This window comes from Protopterus annectens, chromosome 6.part0 (genome assembly GCF_019279795.1).
Source record: "Protopterus annectens isolate FY-2018-M chromosome 6.part0, PAN1.0, whole genome shotgun sequence".
Taxonomy (NCBI): Eukaryota; Metazoa; Chordata; order Ceratodontiformes; family Protopteridae; genus Protopterus; species Protopterus annectens.
The window spans coordinates 954,383,802-954,403,076 of record NC_056737.1 but is presented as its reverse complement, the minus strand read 5'-3'; positions in this window follow the sequence as shown (position 1 = coordinate 954,403,076).

Genomic DNA, 19,275 nt, shown 5'->3' with positions numbered 1-19,275 from the left:
GAAATCGGCTTTTGAGAAGTTTTTCACTGTGGTCTTTTTGTTTCAGGTGGGGCGGATGAGGACCTCCAGCGAGATTAGTTTATGATCTGATCTCACCAGTGAGGGGTATACTTCGGTGTTGAACATTTTGATCCCATGTTCGTGATGATGAGATCAAGTATGTTTTCTCCTCTTGTGGGGATGGTGACTAGTTGTTCCATGGCATTTGAGTTTATGAACTCCAGGAATCTTTGGGTTAGAGTGTTCGGGCTTGAGTAGTGTTCCCAGTCTATATTAGGGTAGTTAAAGTCACCTAGTATGATGGTGTTTGGAGATACATTTTCCAATGTTTTCAGGAAGGCCATGTGAGGTTCCTGAGTTTGAGAGGGTGGCCTGTAACATGCTACAAATTGCAGAGCAGTCTTGCCTATGGTTAATTGCACCTGGATGGTCTCCGATGCATCATAGGTGTGGGTGTCCTTTATGAATATGGACACCCCTCCTTTCTTGGTGTTGTCTGGATTTTGGGGCGGAGCATGATATGAGGTGAAACCTGTTAGTGCTGGGGTGCTCTCAGGAGCCTTGAACCAGGTTTCTGTCACAGCACAGACATCGATGTTCTCCATATTGAGAAGGGCCTCGCATCTTGAGATTGAGACTTCTGGCATTGAGCAGCATTACCCTTAGTTTTTTCCTTTTGGTGTTCTAGGGTGGTAGGTTTAGAATTTGAGCCTTGCCTAAAAAGGCACTATGGGGTGGCAAGAGCCTTTGCCAATATCCGAAGCCCAGGGGTGACAGGTGCAAGCCGTGGCTTGTCCAGCATGTCATCCCAGGCAGACAGACATTGGATCCCCTTTGAATGACACCAGAATTTAAGCCAATTATTAAAGCTGATCATCTTATCACTGTATTGTGGCATCATTCTAGGTGAAGGTAGGATACTGCTCAAGGTCAGGGTCATACCTGCCTGGGCTACATAATCAGAGAGCTCCTCGATGTCCCTTTTCATGTAGTCCAAGGAGGTGCGTCTCAGGTCGTTGACACCAGCGTGGACAATGACTGACCTGCTGTTGAGAGACCTGAGTGCTTGCGTTAAGTGGCGGATTCTAGCGCCTGACAGGCAGCTTACTGTGACCTTCTCTTTACTCAGTCTGGTGGCTCAGTGTGTCTGACTATGGAATCACCAATGACAAGTGTGTCTGGCATTTTGTTTGGCCTTAGGGCTGTGACTGTTTGACACTCTGACTGTGTGGTCTATGTGTTGCATGTGTTGGGTCGTGAGGTGGTAGTTGTTTGGGTGTCTGCTTTGGTGGCCTCTGCTGTTTTGGTAAATTTTGATCAGAGCCTCCAGTATGTCTTTGTGTGAGTATGTGTATGATTTGAAGTTGTGATGGTACCATGTGTGACTGGGTATGTATTGTGTGTGGTTACCTTCTCCTCCTGTCTGGTCTTGCCAGTCCTATGTTGAGAGAGCTCAGCCTCCAGTTTGGCCGTATAGTTGCATCTCTCGCATGTATTTGTGTTTTGTGGGAGAAGGAGAGGATTGTCTGTGTACATGAGGCAGTTGTAACATTGCCTCAATATTCCCAGGTTCACCAGTTGAGCTGGAGAGGACACTAGCAACTGATCCCTCGACATACTAGAAGTAGTAGATAAAGAGACTTTCAAAGGACTCGGGAAGTGGGTTTTAGGCTGGTGGGGTACTATCTATAATAAGAGTGCTTTATCAAGGTGCAAGTACTGTAGGAGTAAGTGCTAGGCTTTACAGATAGAGAATAGTCTACTTGGGAATCAAGTAGAGATGAACTTTTCAGTTATAGGATATGCTGGTTAGATCAGCAGTACAGCTCGAGGAAGGTAGTTTTAAGGGAAAATTGGAAGAGTGGAATTTAGATGGCCCAAATAGTTTAACCTTGTTTAACCGCTGCTCTTGTGTGCAACAGTGGTAACTCGTTTTATAACAGGGGCTGGAATTGGCCCAAAACGACTAATGGACTACTAGTTTCTGGCTGAAACTTCACCAAATCAGACAAAAGGCCAGTGCTTCCCACTCCCACTGGTAAGCAAAGAAACTTCCCTCCTTCCTAATAAGGCAATGGATCAGTAACAGGAACTAAAAACAAAGCCCAGGGATCAGCAACTCTGAAACTGGACTACTCTAGTTCAGTAAGGCGGGAAAACAAGAGATTTTTTTTGTTTTATTACAGAGACAAGGGAAAAAACAGACAGTAATTGGGTGCGCTTTTAGCAAAGTTTTGAAGTGGGTGAATGATGGTATGGAGGTAATTGTGGGTGGGAGGGAGTTCCATAATCTGGCTATGGAGCAAGAGAATAGTACTTCACCAGCAGAGTTATTGGCTTTAGTGATGCAGTATATTTGGATAACTAAGATATTCATATTTCTGTGATATCAGTAGTTAATCAGAGTGTTCAGTTGGTAATTAGCAGGCTGGTCCCTCAAACATACTTAGGGAAATAGTTTCACATTTTACATATTTAAGGGTCTATATTAGAACACCGAACATTCAAAATGTTGAGTGTTCTAATATCGAACCCTATGAATTGAAAATTTAAAACATCGAACATTCAGAACAGCAAATTTTTTTCTAGGGAAAAAATTTGCTGCTCCAAAACACATACTCACAACACAAGCATACCAAACAAACAGCAATCCACACACATACACCTAAACACTTACACCTAACCCTACGCTAAACTATACATACGCCACTAACTATCCACTTACCTTAACCCATACCCTAACCCTAAGGTCCATCACTATCACACAGTCACCTCACCTGCACCCTAACCCTCACATCCACACAATCGCACACTTACCTGACCCGCGCCCTAATGCTAACTTACCTAACCCGCCCTAACCCTCACGTGCACACAATCGCACACTTACCTGAACCCGACCTGTAACTTTCCAACAGAGTACTGAAAATACAGAAGCAACAGAAATGGACAACCAATTTCTTTCCCTAGGAAAAAATTCGGTTTCCTGTTTCGTCGATATTTTCAGCGTTCGCTGAAAATGGGTCGATATTAGAACACTCGAAATTTTGAACATTCGGTGTTCTAATACAGACCCCATATTTGAGCAATTTAGTGGCAGAATTACTCACCTGTCTGAGGTTCTGTTTTCACCTTTGAACTGCTGTCTGTAACAGTTTTCTCTGAGTGCTATGGTTTCTTTCCTCCTCGAAAAAACATAAAATATGCTGATTAATTAGCTACACAAGATTCAGAAAGAGTCCCACTTCAGGCGATAACAACCAAAACCAAATTGGACTGTTTCTGTGTTGTGGGAAAATGTGATTCAGAGGCATGTTAACTGCAATGAGGAAAGACTTCATGACTGGCTAATTTGCATGTCTCGAAATTGCCCTTAACTACTTGGAGTGCAATTCAGCACTTTCCTGTGGTAGTTATTACTGGCAGCCTATGCATTTTGTTGGCACAGGCATGCACCATTCTCCCTTCAACACACGCACACACGCACACACACTCACACACACACACACACACACACACACACACACACACACACACACACACACACACACAGTTTTAATTTGAAAATATAACAAAATCATACTTGCATTTTAAAAGTACCCAGTGTCGTGAGTAAGAACAGTGTTCGTACTAACACAAAGGTTCCCAGTGAAAATGGATGTGGAGCAGAGATCAGCTCTAAGCTCAGTGCCGTTTGTACTAGTGATGAATTTCATTAACAAACAAGTCAAAGGGGGACACATCAACAAACTGCTGTATGTAAACAGTGTCACAGTACACGCAGACTCTGAACAGTAAGTTCAGCAACTGACAGGAGACAGGAATGCAAAACCGAAGGTACATGGAATAAAACTGAGGAAAATACCAGGGCAGTTTAATAGTTTCATGTATCTGGGAGCTGATGAAAAGGAAAGACTGAAAGAGGAGGCCATAGCTAGTTGAGAGGTGCTGCAGCCAACTGGCACAGAGTGTCAGTGGTTGTGTGTGACAGAAGAATGCCAGGTGATATGCACAAGCATTCATGCAGACAGTGCTTCTGCATGGCACAGCTGCATGGGCAATGAAGACAGGGCAGTTGAGGATGCCTGAGGTGAAGGAGTTGAAGTGATTGAAATAGGTGGTAGGATGTAAGGATGTACACTGTGGGACAGACAGACAAAGAAATAAGGACAGCAGAGCAGAGACAGTGTTGCCCCAGTTGCAGAGAAGACCAAGAAGAATGGATTATGGTGGTTTTGACACAGTTTATTTATTTATTTATTTTACATTTGTTAACCGGGGCTGTCTGACTGAGCCGAAAAGGCCCTTTTTCAGCAGAGGCCCGGGGAGAAAAGCTCCACATAGAAAAATTACAGATACATTTAGACATGATCAGTATATACACAAATTACAAAAGACATGTTTGTACAGTGGTATGCAGCACATCAGCAGTTACAGTGGAGAGAAAAAACAAAAAAAATATATTTCAAAATAAAGGTACTTAATAGATTTGTGGTGTACAGCTGAAATTAAGAACATAGGTGGAATACATACATAGTACACAGGTACAGTACATACACTGTAGATTAGCCAGTGTTTGTGAGAATAGTTTTCAATCTTAATCAAGTACTCTAGGTTTAGTATGTGTACCTAATCCACTTTTACTAGCCTGGGGAGCAATCATGGCACTTCCAACTTTGCTTGAGATGTTGCCTGATGAGGTCTTTAAAGGAGGCTTTGGATGATGTGTTTTGAATGCTAGTAGGGACAGAGTTCCATTTTTTAGCCACTGAACTACTATATAGTGCATCTCCAAAGCTATTGTAGCTGTTGGTGACTTCTTGTAGTAGCTTGCTTGATGATCTAAGAGGCCTTTTGGCTGAGTGATGTTGTACTAGGATTTTCAGGGCAGGACACTTATTGGGGAGGTAATAGATAGAATGACAGAGGCAGAGCTGATTGTAGGTTAGGAGGTTGGGCAGTTCAAGCCAGTGGAACTGTCTCAAAGCAGTACAATGATGAATTCTATATGAGCAATTTGCAACAAAGCAGGCAATTCTGTTATAGCAGGCTTCCATTTTGCTTAGTTCAGTTATGTTGAGATTAGTCAGAATGGGAGATGCATAGAGTAGGGTGGATAGAAGTTGGGAGAGAGCAATAGCTGATCTTGTGTTGTTGGTAAGAAATGGTTTGATACAGTAGAGTGATCCCAGTTTGGCATGTACTTTTTTAATAGTTAAGTTGAGATGACTATCAAATTTTAGGTGGGAGTCTATGATTATTCCCAATAGCTTAGCCTGTGCCACTGGAGCGACTGGAGTAGCATTTGTGGAGTAGATAGTGAATTGACTGTTATCAGTGTTTTTGTTAGAACTGGTTATAATCATAAGCTGAGTTTTCTTTCGATTGAGGATAAGTTGGGCTTTGGTTAGGTAGTTTTCAACATCAGAGAATGCTAGTTGAGTTGTTTGCAGGAGGGTGGGAATGTTTTGTGCAGCACAGATTAAGGTAGTGTCATCTGCATACTGAATGATAGATGCATGCTGTGTGGAGGTATGGAGGTCATTTGTGAAGATTGTGAATAGTTGTGGTCCTAAAATAGAACCCTGTGGGACTCCTATAGTTATGGGCAGCTGAGAAGAGAGAGAATTTTCCCATTTCACAGCTTGGTAACTGTCAGTTAAGTAGCTTTGGAACCAGGTAAGAGTGGAATTTGATAGGTGATACTGGTTTAGTTTGTTTAGCAGGATTTGGTGCGAGACTGTGTCAAATGTTTTGGACATATCCAAAAAAAGAGTTGACACCTGTAGGCCTTCATTTTTGAGACGGTTTACTGTATCTGTGAAGCAGAGGAGGGCTGTGGTGGTACTATGGGCAGGTCTGAAACCATGCTGAGTAGGTGACAGGATGTTGCTGTCTAGGAGATATTTTAGCATCTGGGTATGGATGCATTTTTTTAGGATTTTGGCTGGGGGGAGAGTAAAGCAATGGGTCTGTAGTTATTAAGTTCAGTGGATGTCCCACCTTTATGTATGGGTGTAACATAGGATATTTTCCAGAGTTTGGGCACATAGTTTTCAACAATTGATCTGTTTATGAGAGTGGAGATTGGGATAGCAATAGCATCTGCTGTGAGTTTCAAGAAATAGCTGAGGGGTAGGTTGGCTGCTGTTGATGAGGTTTTTAGTTTGGAGAGCATGATTTTGATTGAAGTGGTGGAAACTGTTTTGAGGGTAAAGCTTGTATTAGTGTTATTTGTATTTGGGGAGGTGGTCTAGTGAGGAAGGAACTGTCCTGTGATACTAAGGATAGAATTGAGTTCACAAAGTGGGAGTTGAATTGTGTTTCAATGGGAACTTTAGTGTCAGGGGTGTTTGGTTTGGGGGTAGCCTTTTGGGTGGGTTTTAGTAGCTGGTTTACATTTTTCCAAAATGTTTGGGGGTTGTGTTGGTATTTAGTTTGTAATGTCGTGTAGTAGGATTTTTTGTCCAGCCTAATGCATTTTTTTTGCATGGTTGCGCAGTTCTTGGTACTTAGTTAGGCTTTGTGTTTTTTTGTTTTTTTGATAGTAAAGCCAGGCAGCGTCTCTGGACTTAAGGATTTGTTTGGTTTGTTTACTGAGCCAGTGGTTTGTAGAGGTTCTAACCTTGATTTTGCGCAATGGAGCGACAGTGTCTAGGTGTTGTAGAAATGTTTTGTTGAAATATGCTACAGCCTGGTCAAGTGGGAGGGTTTTTAAGGGGGCCCAGTCACAGTTACAGAGTAAAGTATTGAGGACCTCAGGAGAGAATTTTTTTTGTGTTTCTAGTGGATATATAGTTAGTGGTTTTGCATATGCTTGTTCTACTACGTATAAAGTATATTATGTTGTGGTCACTTAAGGTGTCTGGGAGACAGCCTGCGTGGGGGTACAATGTGGGGTTGTTAGTTAGGACCCAGTCAAGGATGGATTCCTTTTTTAGATTATTTATCACATCTAGTTGGAATTTGGACTAGCTGCTGGTAGCCATGGAGATTTGTTAGATTACTTGGTGGTTCTGATATGCAGGTGAACCAATCTAGGTTGAAATCCCCCAGAATAAGGGTTTCTTGTGAGTATGTGAAAGAACACCAGGATAAGAAGTCTTCAAGGCTAGCAGGTGTATAACCAGGTGGAATATAGGTCACAATTGTGATGATGACCTTTTTAGGGTGAAGTTGAAGTTGTGAGAAAAGTATGTCCCAATTATTGGGGGAGGGTGAATTTGGTGAAGAAGGTTTCAAACAGACATGAATAAGACAAACAAAACAATGACATGGGAGTGTCACTGAATCTAGAGGGGGTGACATTTGACCAGACCCCAGCCTCATGTAGTAAAAATGTGAATAAGGGATTGATGATGTTAACACTAATTAATGTTAATAGAGGCAGTTGCAGTTTGCATAGTAGTGGTAGATTTTGATTTGGACCTTTAAGCTAATTTGGCTTTTCATCTTCCAACTAAAAGTATTTTTAAATGTTAATAAAATCTTAGTCTTGTCTTGTACTAAGCATGCATGTTGTTCTTAAATGTCTAGCAACTATGATAACCACGGAAAGATGATGAGTTGTGATGATTTTATTTTTTTCATTGATGGGCAGATAACTAACCAGCGTCATAATATGGAGATGCATATATCAAAAGAGACAACTAGCATTGCAATGAGTGGCTGTATGCTCTCCATTTGCTTTATGCTGTGTTATGTACAGTAGTGTGAAAATCCATGGTCTTTCATAAGTCATATTAATTTCTGCTAAAGTTGTAGGAATTTTCAGTACTTAGAAGCTGGTGTATATTATTTTCTTTCTTTGTTGGATGAGGATAGCTGCCTCGTACTGTTTCATGTATTTATTTAACATTTGTTGATCGGAAAAGTCCGAGTAGGGCAGATCCTATTTTCAGCAGAGGCACAGGGAGAAATGCTCCAGATACTTGTCTTTGGAAAGTGAGAGGAAATCGGAGCAACTGGAAGAAATCCACATGAACTCAGTAAGGACATGCAGACCCCGCACAGAAGGCACCCCAGCCATGAATTGAACCAGAGAACCTTTTACTGTGACCCAACATTAATGCCTGCACCACTGCGCCTCCCATTCACAATATATTTTTCACAAGACATGACTCTTGCAACAACGTGTATTATTTGGCTGATGTTTGAAACATTTCAGTCAGGAATCTCCCATAACTACAACATGTAGGACAGTTAATAGCTACTGTTGTTGCAAATAGGTTGTTGTACCTATATGTATATATATATATATATATATATATATATATATATATATATATATATATCTATACATATATATATATATATATATATATATATATATATATATATATACATATATATATATTTATATATATAAAATCTGTTAATTCATTTTATTTCTTTGATTTAACTACCACATAGGTGAGCTGGCCCAAAAATTCCTTTTTATCTACAATCCAGGTTACAAATCAGAAAAATAGGTAAATTATTATTATTACAGTTTCAGAAAGAAGCAACAGCAGCTGATATGAATGACAACTGAGATGAGAGTAGTTACAGTATTTTTATAACACTGGAATATTGCTAGTTAGAATATTTACAAGTAAGGCATCTTCAGAAGTTGTCTGCCATACACTTTTTGTGCATTTGCTGGCAATAAAAATAGTATCTGAGTACTCATGTCAGGCAGAACAATCCAAATGATTTGTAGCATTAACATTCCAGATATGATACAGCATTTAGCTCAAGATTTTTAAACATTAATATGTTAAATGAAGCACCACACAATTGTGACTTTATTAGTCATTTAGTGGCTTTTTGGCTAAAAGGATAGGTTGCTGACTGCTACTGATTTAATTTTAGCCCTTATTTCTGAAGCAGTGGCAAGCATACAAATCGTTAAGGTGGAATTTAGCTTGGTCCTCAAATTTGTGTAGTGTGTTTCCTTACAATTTTGTGCTTGAAGGTGATTACCATTAAATGGTATGTTGTTGTTGTTTGTCTTTCGGCTTTTCCCGGTTAGGAGTCACACAGCGGAACTCCGGCCCGCTAATGATTGGCAGTAGACTTTCACAAACGCCGAGGTACCAGCTCAACGTTCAACCTTCAATGAAGGCACACCCATTTATGCATGTCTTTCAAACGCCCACTCAACCACGGGGAGGAACATGCAGACTCCACACAGAAGGCACACCCCGCACTCCAGCCGAGAATTGAATGGGAGAACCTCTTGCTGTGAGGCAATAATGCTACCGCTGCACCACCGCGGATGTACATGATAATTCTAAAATTCTTCCAAAGCAAGCACAACTTGAGTCTTTGCAGTCTTTGTCTTAGAGTTTGTACAAGGATCATATAGGGATCACTTTAGATTTATTCTCAGACTAAGGGGGCAATATCTGTCGTTAAGCATTTTAAAGATGAATACAGATAACAGTAGTAAGGCACAGGTTAGTATGATTAGCCATTCCATCGCGTGAAAAGTAATACAGTGACGAGTAGCTATTGGAGGTTATAAATTTTATTAATGACACTTTGTATACAATAAATACTATGACCAGAGTTAAGAGCAGTGATTGGTAGACCATATTTATTGCGGGGAAGTAGTACATTTTTGGCTATGGTCTTCATTCAGAAGTTAAGAGGCTAGACATATTGTATATATCCTCAATGTATTGTTTAAGTGAGTGAGGTTTCTTTCTATAGACCGATTTTTTAATAAACTTTGGAAGTCATCGAATAACACTGAAGTTTTCCTTTTTCTAGAGAAGATGTTACTTTTTGGCTTATCATACTTTCCGTTTTATGTTAAGGACTTGACTATTGTCACTGTGCTTTTACTTCCTGTTTTGGATTTGCACAACATAACATGCAAACATACCTCTCAACCATTTAGAGTAAGAAATCGGGACAAAGCCATAAAAAAAGTGGTACAAATAGGGACACTTTTGAAATATTGCTCTTACAAACTTAGAAGGTTGATAGAATGACTTTATATTCCCAGGGAGAAACACTCCAGACACGTCTTTGTAATGTGGGAGGAAAACAGAGTGGCCAGAAAAAACCCACACGAATGCAGGGAGGACATGCAGACTCCTCACAGAAGGCACTCCAGCCAAGAATCAAACCAGGGACGCTCTTGCTGGGAGGCGACAAAGCTACTGCTCTACCACTGCACTGTCCATATTGCTTGTATACTTAGGAAGCTACAAGAATATACAGGTTTACATTAATATACATTTTCTGGAGAATACATTTTGAAAATCATATATTTATGAGTAATAAACCAATAGTTCTCAACTTCTTAAATCAATAATCAATCAATAATCAAAGACAAATCTAGAAATTATCAGGAGCAAATAGGGACATCTTATTATCACTATTAACTTGAATATTGGCAAGAACAGCACACTATGAATTAATATGCAAAAGAAGTCTATAGCTCCAATAGCTGTCATTAGTTACTGTGCATAAAGTACCACCCTTTCTCCCCAAATTTCCACTTTTAGGAGTGATAAAAAATTCTGAGCCAAAATCAGAGAAGTCATTAAAACTGAAACTCAAGTTGGGAGACAGAAACTGATCAAAAATATAAAGCAAAATTACAAAGGGATAGATGGACAGTTGAGAGATATACATTACAGAAGTACTGTATTGCAGCCAAGCAAAGTATATTTCTCAATCAGAAAACCATTAATTTTGTGAAGTTCTTCTTTTATTGTATTAAATGCTCATGCTTTTTAATTATTTTCTCATGTTTAACTGTTTTGCAGAATGCATTCCTGCCCCTAGCTTATTTCTGGTAGTTTATCTTTTCTCTGTTGCAGAATGATAAGTCTATTATGTCACGTGTCTGTGACAAGGTTATTAGTATTACATACTATGTTTAACATGATATTAAAATAAAGTTGGTGTGCTTTTGTTTTGTTTTTTCCAAACACCTTTATTGAATTATCACTTGTGATACAGGCAAAGTAGGTGTGCTTTTGTTAGCCCATATTATACTTTACTGTGCTAAATATTTTGTTTTGTGAGTTTAACTATACTGTGGGGCTTTTCTGCTCTTCAGAAAACAGATATTTGATCCTGCACAGATCTGCTTTGGCTTGTGATACACAGAGCGCTGTATGCCTTCAGATGTTGAAATTCATTTCATGAATGTTGTAGGTTCATAGGTTCATAGGTGTGTACTAGGCTAATGGCCCTGGAGCCTTTACAAGCCTAGCCCATAGAAGTGCCCTGGGAATCTGGAGGGCAATTGTCATCCTGACCTGCTGTCTGATTAAGGATTTGTTACTGAACTGTTTTCTTTAGATATTATGCTAGTTTTAATGTTATTTATTTATTTATTTTCCTAGAATTAATGTTTGGAGAGAATAGCAAGCCCTGTATCACCTTTATGTGAAGCTTGGTGGACTGTGTTATTTGCATATGGTTTCTTCTCCAAATATATCTGGGGGAAATTATTATTATTTTTTTTTATTGCTATACTGAGGTCTTCAGGCATATCATGTCCTAGATTATCAGTAATGCTTTGGGCATGTGACCATCAATGCCATAGCCACGTGGGACATAAACACCCATTAATATATTCATTCTTGCCATCAGAACAGGGTGCTCATGGCACTTTAGTAAATTACCTTCTCACTCAGTTTCTGGCTGGTGATAGCACACCTCGAAGGAGAACACAAAATCTTCATGGACAGGTTAGGATGACTGACACTTTTAGATGAGAAATGGTAAATGAAGCCGGAAATATCACTACTCCACTGCTAACCTGCGGAGGTACATTGTTACTATCATTTTCATAACTTAGATAAACAAGAAGAAAAAAATCAAACTGCATGTCAGCTAGCTAAGAAAACTTTCATCCTTCCTTCTGGTAGAGACTATCCTGTGACCTGTCTGCTTACCACACAGCAGATCCTACTTTTTTTTATTTCTTAAAAAGTTATTTTTTTTTTTCTGCATCTGCTTCGCAAACCTTGAGACACCTTTTTTTCAGATAAACCCTTTCATTCTCTTGTGGAAGGGGTATTTCCGCACCTCATCTACAGGAAGAGTTATATGGAGTGTCCATCATCCAGGAAAGCATCAGAGAGTTTGGTGCTCTCACCAGCATCCCAATAATAAGATCCATTATTGTATGCAGGGCCTAACCCCTCCCCTAGAGTGGTGGCATGCGCACCTATGTCATTGTAGGGACTGCAGCTCTTCAGTTCATTCACATCCCTACTCATGGCTGGCAAAAGCTGTCATCACTGGCTTGGTTTGCCACAACCATATTTTCCCTGTAGAGGACCTCACCTGTTTGACTCCATCCATGTTCTCTAGCAGTCAATCAATCAGAAGTGGCCACATAATCCAGCTGGGGCAGATCTCCTCTGTCTAGTATGGGAATGACCATCCTCCCTGCTATACTTTTGAAGTGCCAAAGCTACTAATGGATCCAGGGTTAATTGGCCATAGTTTCCAGGTTAATTGGCCATAGTCAGCACTTTATTCCTCTACACCACCAGCACAGCTGTGATCCAACCTTCTTCTCACAGCAGTCATCCTCTCACTTCATGAATTTAGAAATGTTAGTTTTAGGCAAAGACATGTTCTCACCAGATGTGATATAGGTTATTCAGTAGACTAGGAACCACTCTTCCAATAAATCTCATTTATCAAGAAGGAAGACCTTTTCAGTCTAGTGTGAAAAACAAAACTCGCCTCATGCAAGTCAGCATTCCTGTTGCTCTTAGTTTCTTTGTTTCCTTTCTGAGTTTTGGTCATTTTTGCTTCTCTGAATGGATTCACAGTTTGGATTGTTTGGCTTATCTTACATGAGAGACATTGTCCAGAAAGGGATTTGATTTTAAAGCTTCCAATGAAAAATCTCTTCTCACTGTGAGACTTTTTTTGGTCTTGGAAACCCTTTCCAAGTTTCCTTTAGAGACAGCCATCTCAGAGTTCTTGAAGTCCATTTCTTGGAACATGGTGTTGTTATCAGACAGTGCAGTCAACTGCCATGTTAATTCCTCTTTCTCTAAGACCATCACTGACCTTAAGTGCTTATCTAACCTTTATTCCTAAGGTGATATCTGACCAATTAAAATATTCACTCACCATTATTATTATTTTTTTTTATTCTTAGCCTTGGAATACAGGGAATAAGTCATTATGTTTGATGAATTCAGAAAAGCAGTTGCTGATCTATAACTCAGAAATGGCATCTTACTCCATGGCATGGAAGGTGAATCCCTGATTGTGACTCAAGAGATGTGATTTGAAGTACTGGAGAAAAAATGTGAAAGGAGGTACAAAGGTTAAGCAGCTAAAACAAAACTTGTATTCTTTTTTGAATGGGTTTGGGTTTCCAACATTCTTGGAACCATCTTCTGCTGGAAACCTGGAGGATGAGGTTGCTGCAGCTGTATGTGCTGTTGCAGGTACAGCAGTCACACATGTGGAAACATGGTATGACACATACAACATCAATAACTCAACCCTGCTGGTTACTGTTGTTCTTATTTAAGTTCTCGCTTCATTGTAATCATAAATGCCTTCCATGGTCACATTGTAACATTCCCTTTCCTCTGTTTCCTTTAGCTGCAGCAGCTAATCTAAAAGTGCCTATTAAGGACATCTTCTGTGGAGAGGAAAGACCTGCTTGATAAGTGGGAACAGGATATCATGGGAAAAGGGGGAAAATCATCCTGCCAGAGGAAAAGGGGAACACACAAGTAAATCACTGAGCTAAGAATCCAGAAATAAATAGAAAGCAAAATCAATGAGTAGACTAGATCAGGTAATCCTATGGTTTATTACATTATCTGAATGTGGTTTGCTAACTGCATTCTTTTTATGAGTCTTGTAGAATTTTATGATTACCCGTAATTCTTGCTACAACCCACTCTTATTTGTGACAATAGATCCAACTATTTCCTTTACAGAGATGTTAGCTGATGAGATGTATAAGACAAGAAACAGACAACTGGTGCCAGAGCCATGGCCTCAAGCTAAATGCCAAAAAGTGTATAGTCATCCCCTTTGGCAAAAACAAAGTGCCCACAAATTACCACATAGGTGGCAATCCATTAAGTACAGAAGAAGTAATTAGGGACCTGGGGACCCAAGTTGATAGCAATCTCTCATTTGACAACCACATGGCCAAAGTGGTTAGAAATACATTTTATATAGCCCACCTAATCATGAAGGAATTCACATCTAGATCAGGGGAGGTCATCATGCCTCTTTACTCATCCCTCATCAGGCCCATAATTGAGTACAATGCCCCTTTTGGGATGTACCTTACCAGACACCTGCAGCAAATGGAAAGACCCCAAATGTACCTCACCAAGAGGATCAAAGGGCTCAAACAGATGCCATATGCTGCCCGGTTAAAGAAACTCCAGCTCTACTCAGTGGCATACTGCCTGTTCAGAGACGATCTGTGCCTGATGTATAAAGCCATGTCCAACCCGGAATTAATGGACATGCTGCACCTCAGAAAATCCAAATCCCATCGAGCTACGTGCTTGAGAGACTTGAACCTCAGCACTGAAATAAATAGGACATGCTGGAGGGACAGATTCATAACCCAGAGGCTCCCTTCACTCTGGAATAAAATCCCAGTCCAGGTTAGGCAGAGTCCCTCATTGACTCTCTTCAAGAGGAATCTTGATGAGTGGATGGGAGATCGTAGGTTTACCCCGTGTATCACTTCTGTGTCACTGTTAGACAGAGGCACAGTATACTAACCTTGAAAAAGGGCATAGCAAAATAAATTTAAAATGGGTGGCGAAAGCCAAACACATTCTGGCTAGGCTTATAAATGCCCTAGGGCAGATAGCCTAGTATGAACCTATGAACCTGTGAACCTATGAACAATGACCTGGTCTTCTGTAGACATGTTTTTAAGTTATTAGATTGGAAGGCCACTCCAACACCATGACTGTAATACTATTTTCCTGCAATGAATATTACAAAGGGCTGCCGGTCCATATAGCTTGATATAGGAATGGTATAGCTCTTAAAAATATGATTTATCCCTGTTTTACAATAGCATTTTTTTTACCTAACTGAGATAAGTAAACAGCAATCAGCATACCAGAGCCAACAAAATGGGACTGAGGGTAGATATTACTATTGTAGAGATAAAGTGTATGAGACACAATTGTGATATATATAATTTTGTTACGTATGGAATTCTACTATGAAGTTAAATATTGCAGTACAATTTAAAAAATACCAGTGATGGCAGTTGCACCCCTTTGTTTCTGCTTACTAGACAAGGTTTCCTATTCATCTGTTTCCCTACCACTAATTCACGAGAACATCAGATCATATAACATGCGTACATTTGTCACCAACAGTAAAATGTTTACAGCTAGTCTACCTGTTTACTCTTCTCTGGCAATGTTTTCAACTAGTTTTAAAAAACAGAGCAAGGTTACATATGAAGCTGAAAATGTTATTAAGTTTTTATTTTATTTTGTGGAACAGTCTTTGTTTATTTTTTTCCTTTCAATTTATGTCACAGCTTTCTTTCATTGGTCACAGTGTTCCATAGGTACACATGGTCTGTCCAGAGAACTATAGGAAGACCCTTGAAGGTCATTTACATTAAAGACGCTGATGTCTTGTAGTGAGGATTGGTCATGCCATTGCAGCTCAAATGAGTTGGTGTCATATAAAACTTCCAGATGTCATTGCATATTGACATGTTAAACATGGTTGACAGTACTGTCATCGTCGTTTCTATATTCTAACCTCTAAAAAAATTTATAGTGCCTTCTTTAACAGAGCAAATTGTCTATGAATTTCTGCATTTCAATGCAATATTCATTTCACAGCAACGTAGAACTGCATATGTGGAATTAGTTAATTACATGTATCGGACCATGAATTTATGAATGTGTGCCCATAAGCAAATATTTCATCCAAGTGCTTTGTAAAAAGATGAGAAGACTAAATTATATGATTTGTATTGTGTGCTTTCATGAAACATACTCTGAAAGAATAGAGTTGGTATGGTTTTAAGGGTGTCTTCCACCAGCTGGAATTTTCTTATGTGACATTCATGGCTTGTGGAGTTACACCTACGTTTTACCACAGTTACTAGTGGTCACGTGTGTTTACTTGGAATTGACATAATTCAAGTCTCATTTCAGCATATGGACACTAAGTAAAATCCCAGCCAAGCACATAGATGTATAAAAGTAATTTTCCTATTTTGAAATAAACAATTAAGCCTTCTGTAGCTAAATGTACTGGCCAGCTTGAAAAAGCCGAGGTCACTAATGAATACTACAAGCAATGATCTTATGCAGAACAAACATACTAAGATGCAGGCATGCATCAACGGACTGCAGGTTTGCTCTGCTTCCTTTACAGACGTGGAGAAGGTAGGATAGATGACAGCTTGCAATATTAGTTAATTGCAACTGCTGCCACTGTAGGTAAGACATAGTATTAGCACTTGCTTTATAATTGTTCCCAGCTGCTTTGCATTGGAAAATTAAAGGTATCACATTTCTGGCACAATGATGCAGAATGATGGATTCCTGACTATGACCCAGGTGACTAGAGTTCATCTCACCTCTGCCAAGCAGGAATGCCAGGGTTTACAACCAAATGGCTATCAGGTCTTCATAGAGATCAAATAATCTATTATCATAAATCACACATTGTGAATTAAACAGGAAAGAGGGAAGGTAATCCCAAAAAAAAAAAGCTCAGTACCTGTTGGCATGCTGCTCTAGGTGGATAATTTGAGCTCCTCTCCTCTCCACATACCTTACTAGTCATAAGGGTTTCTTCACTGATCAAGTCAAATAGGTGCATTTGACTTAAAGATGATTCTACTTCAAAAATATTCAGTCTCTCAGGAAATTCTAAAATATTGCATCAACTTCACAAATTAAATATTTCTTTAAATGCTGAATTAGCTAAAATACTTATTTTTCTTAACACTGTAATGGTAATTTGGTGGTACAGGGGGTAGTACTGCTACTTTATAAAATAAAAAAGTAGCCTGGTTCACTTCTTGGTTATAACATTTTCTTGAGTTCCTTTTGATTTTTTTATTGTGGCTACTCATGAGAATTCCATTATAAGAAAAATATACAGTTAGCTGAACTGGGAGTTTTGTAACTTGCCTGTAGAATTGTGTGGGTATCTGTGCACGTCTGTGTGTGTGTGTGTGTGTGTATGTGATTACATGTGAGTGCGTGCATGCACTGTGTGTGCACAAGTGTGCCTGCCTGTGTATGTGTGTGTGTGTGTGTGTGTGTGTGTGTGTGTGTGTGTGTGTGTGTGTGTGTGTGTGTGTGTGTGTGTGTGTGTGTGTTGTGTGTGTGTGTGTGTGTGTGTGTGTGTGTGTGTGTGTGTGTGTGTGTGTGTGTGTGTGTGTGTGTGTGTGAGTGCATATGTGTGTGTGTGTGTGTGTGTGTGTGTGTGTGTGTGTGTGTGTGTGTGTGTGTGTGTGTGTGTGTGTGTGTGTGTGTGTCTGTGTGTGTGTGTCTGTGTGTGTGTGTCTGTGTGTGTGTGTGCGTGTGTGTTCCATCCAAAATTACTTCTCTGCATTATGCTAATTGAATGCTGGGATAGACTCTGGCTGGCTAACAACTTTCCATAGAAAAAGAGTAAGTGTCTGAGAATGAATACATTTAATTTATGCTTTACACTGAAAAGCCAAAAATAATGCTAAATAACAGCAGTAATCTAGCCATAAAACATATTGTTTTTAATATCAATAGTTATAGTTCCTTGAACAGGATTTTTCCTCCAAAAATAAAACATGGTATGTGTTCAAGTTAAAACAAATTACGCCGTTGGTAGCAGTATTATATTTCTACATGTAGTATCATCCCTCCCCCACACTAAATTCTGATGGCTCACTATGTTTCATCAAATCCCTGCACACATTACACATTACACTATCTGATTTATTTATTCTGTTAACTAGGTAAAATAAGTAGTCCTTCATAGACCATTTTTCAGCCACAACCCAAGCTGTATGGGCAAAGGAAGATACATCTCACATCCGGACAATTTAATATAACTAATCAGCCAACATGCTTTTGGAAGCTGCAATAAAACAGGATTAACAAATGAAAACCTACATAGAAATGGGAAGAACATGCAAAAATAAATAAGGGTACTAATAAGAATTGAAACCCATACTCTGGAACTGGAACACAAACATTTTATCCCTAATCTACTGAGCTGTACATATGCTAATATGGTTTACAAAGCCAGACTGCTACTCTGTCTATATTATAAGAATGAAATACCATTGTTTCCATAAAGAACAAATTAGTGATATGCAGGTGTGATGATAGTTGGGAAAAGCTTCTGCTATATATGTAATCATTGCCATATACGGAGTGAGTCCAGTGTTCTTAGCTTAAAGGGAAAGTAGCACAATTTTGTATCACAAATCATGTTGGTGTAACTCACATTCTCATTAACTGCATAACCAAGTAGGTTTCTTGAACCTTTTCTAAGCAGAAACCATTTCATTTTATAAGAACTCCGACAATACTGCTGTCACAGCATATACAGTTAGCATTTTTATTTTATTTACTTAGTAACCTTTTTCCTTTTATTTGGTGTTCATGAAGGATTAAGACTTACGTATTTATTCTTAATAATCAGTAAAGCAAGGCTGATTCTATAGAAAAAAAAAGTTTGTCAAGGTTTCATTTGTGATCTGTTATTTGTAAAAAAAAAAACAAAAAACAAAAAAAAACCTCTGTACATTTACAAACTCATATTAATCTTCTTCTTTCGGCTTTTCCCGGTTAGGGGTCACCACAGTGGAACTTCGGACTACTAATGATTGGCAGCAGGTTTTTATGGTGTCGAGTTGCCAGCCCGAAGTTCAGCCTTCAACGAAGGCACACCTATTCACACATGTCTTTCGAACGCCACTCGACCACGGGGAGGACATGCAGACTCCACACCGTAGGTGCTCCAACCGAGAATCGAATGGAAGTACCTCTTGCTGTGACTCAACAATGCTACCCGTGCACCAATTACCTTAAAGTGCTGTGTAATGCTTTTGTTAATTTTAAATGATTGTGCCTAGTGATTTTGATTAGAAAGTTTGGCCTATCTTTTAGAACTTATGTAGGCGCGCACACACACACACACACACACACACACACAGACACACACACACACACACACACACACACACACACACACACACACACAGACACACACACACTTTACATTCTATCGTGTAAAATACAGTTTCATTACAAAAAAAAAAATCACTTTTATGTTAAATGCATT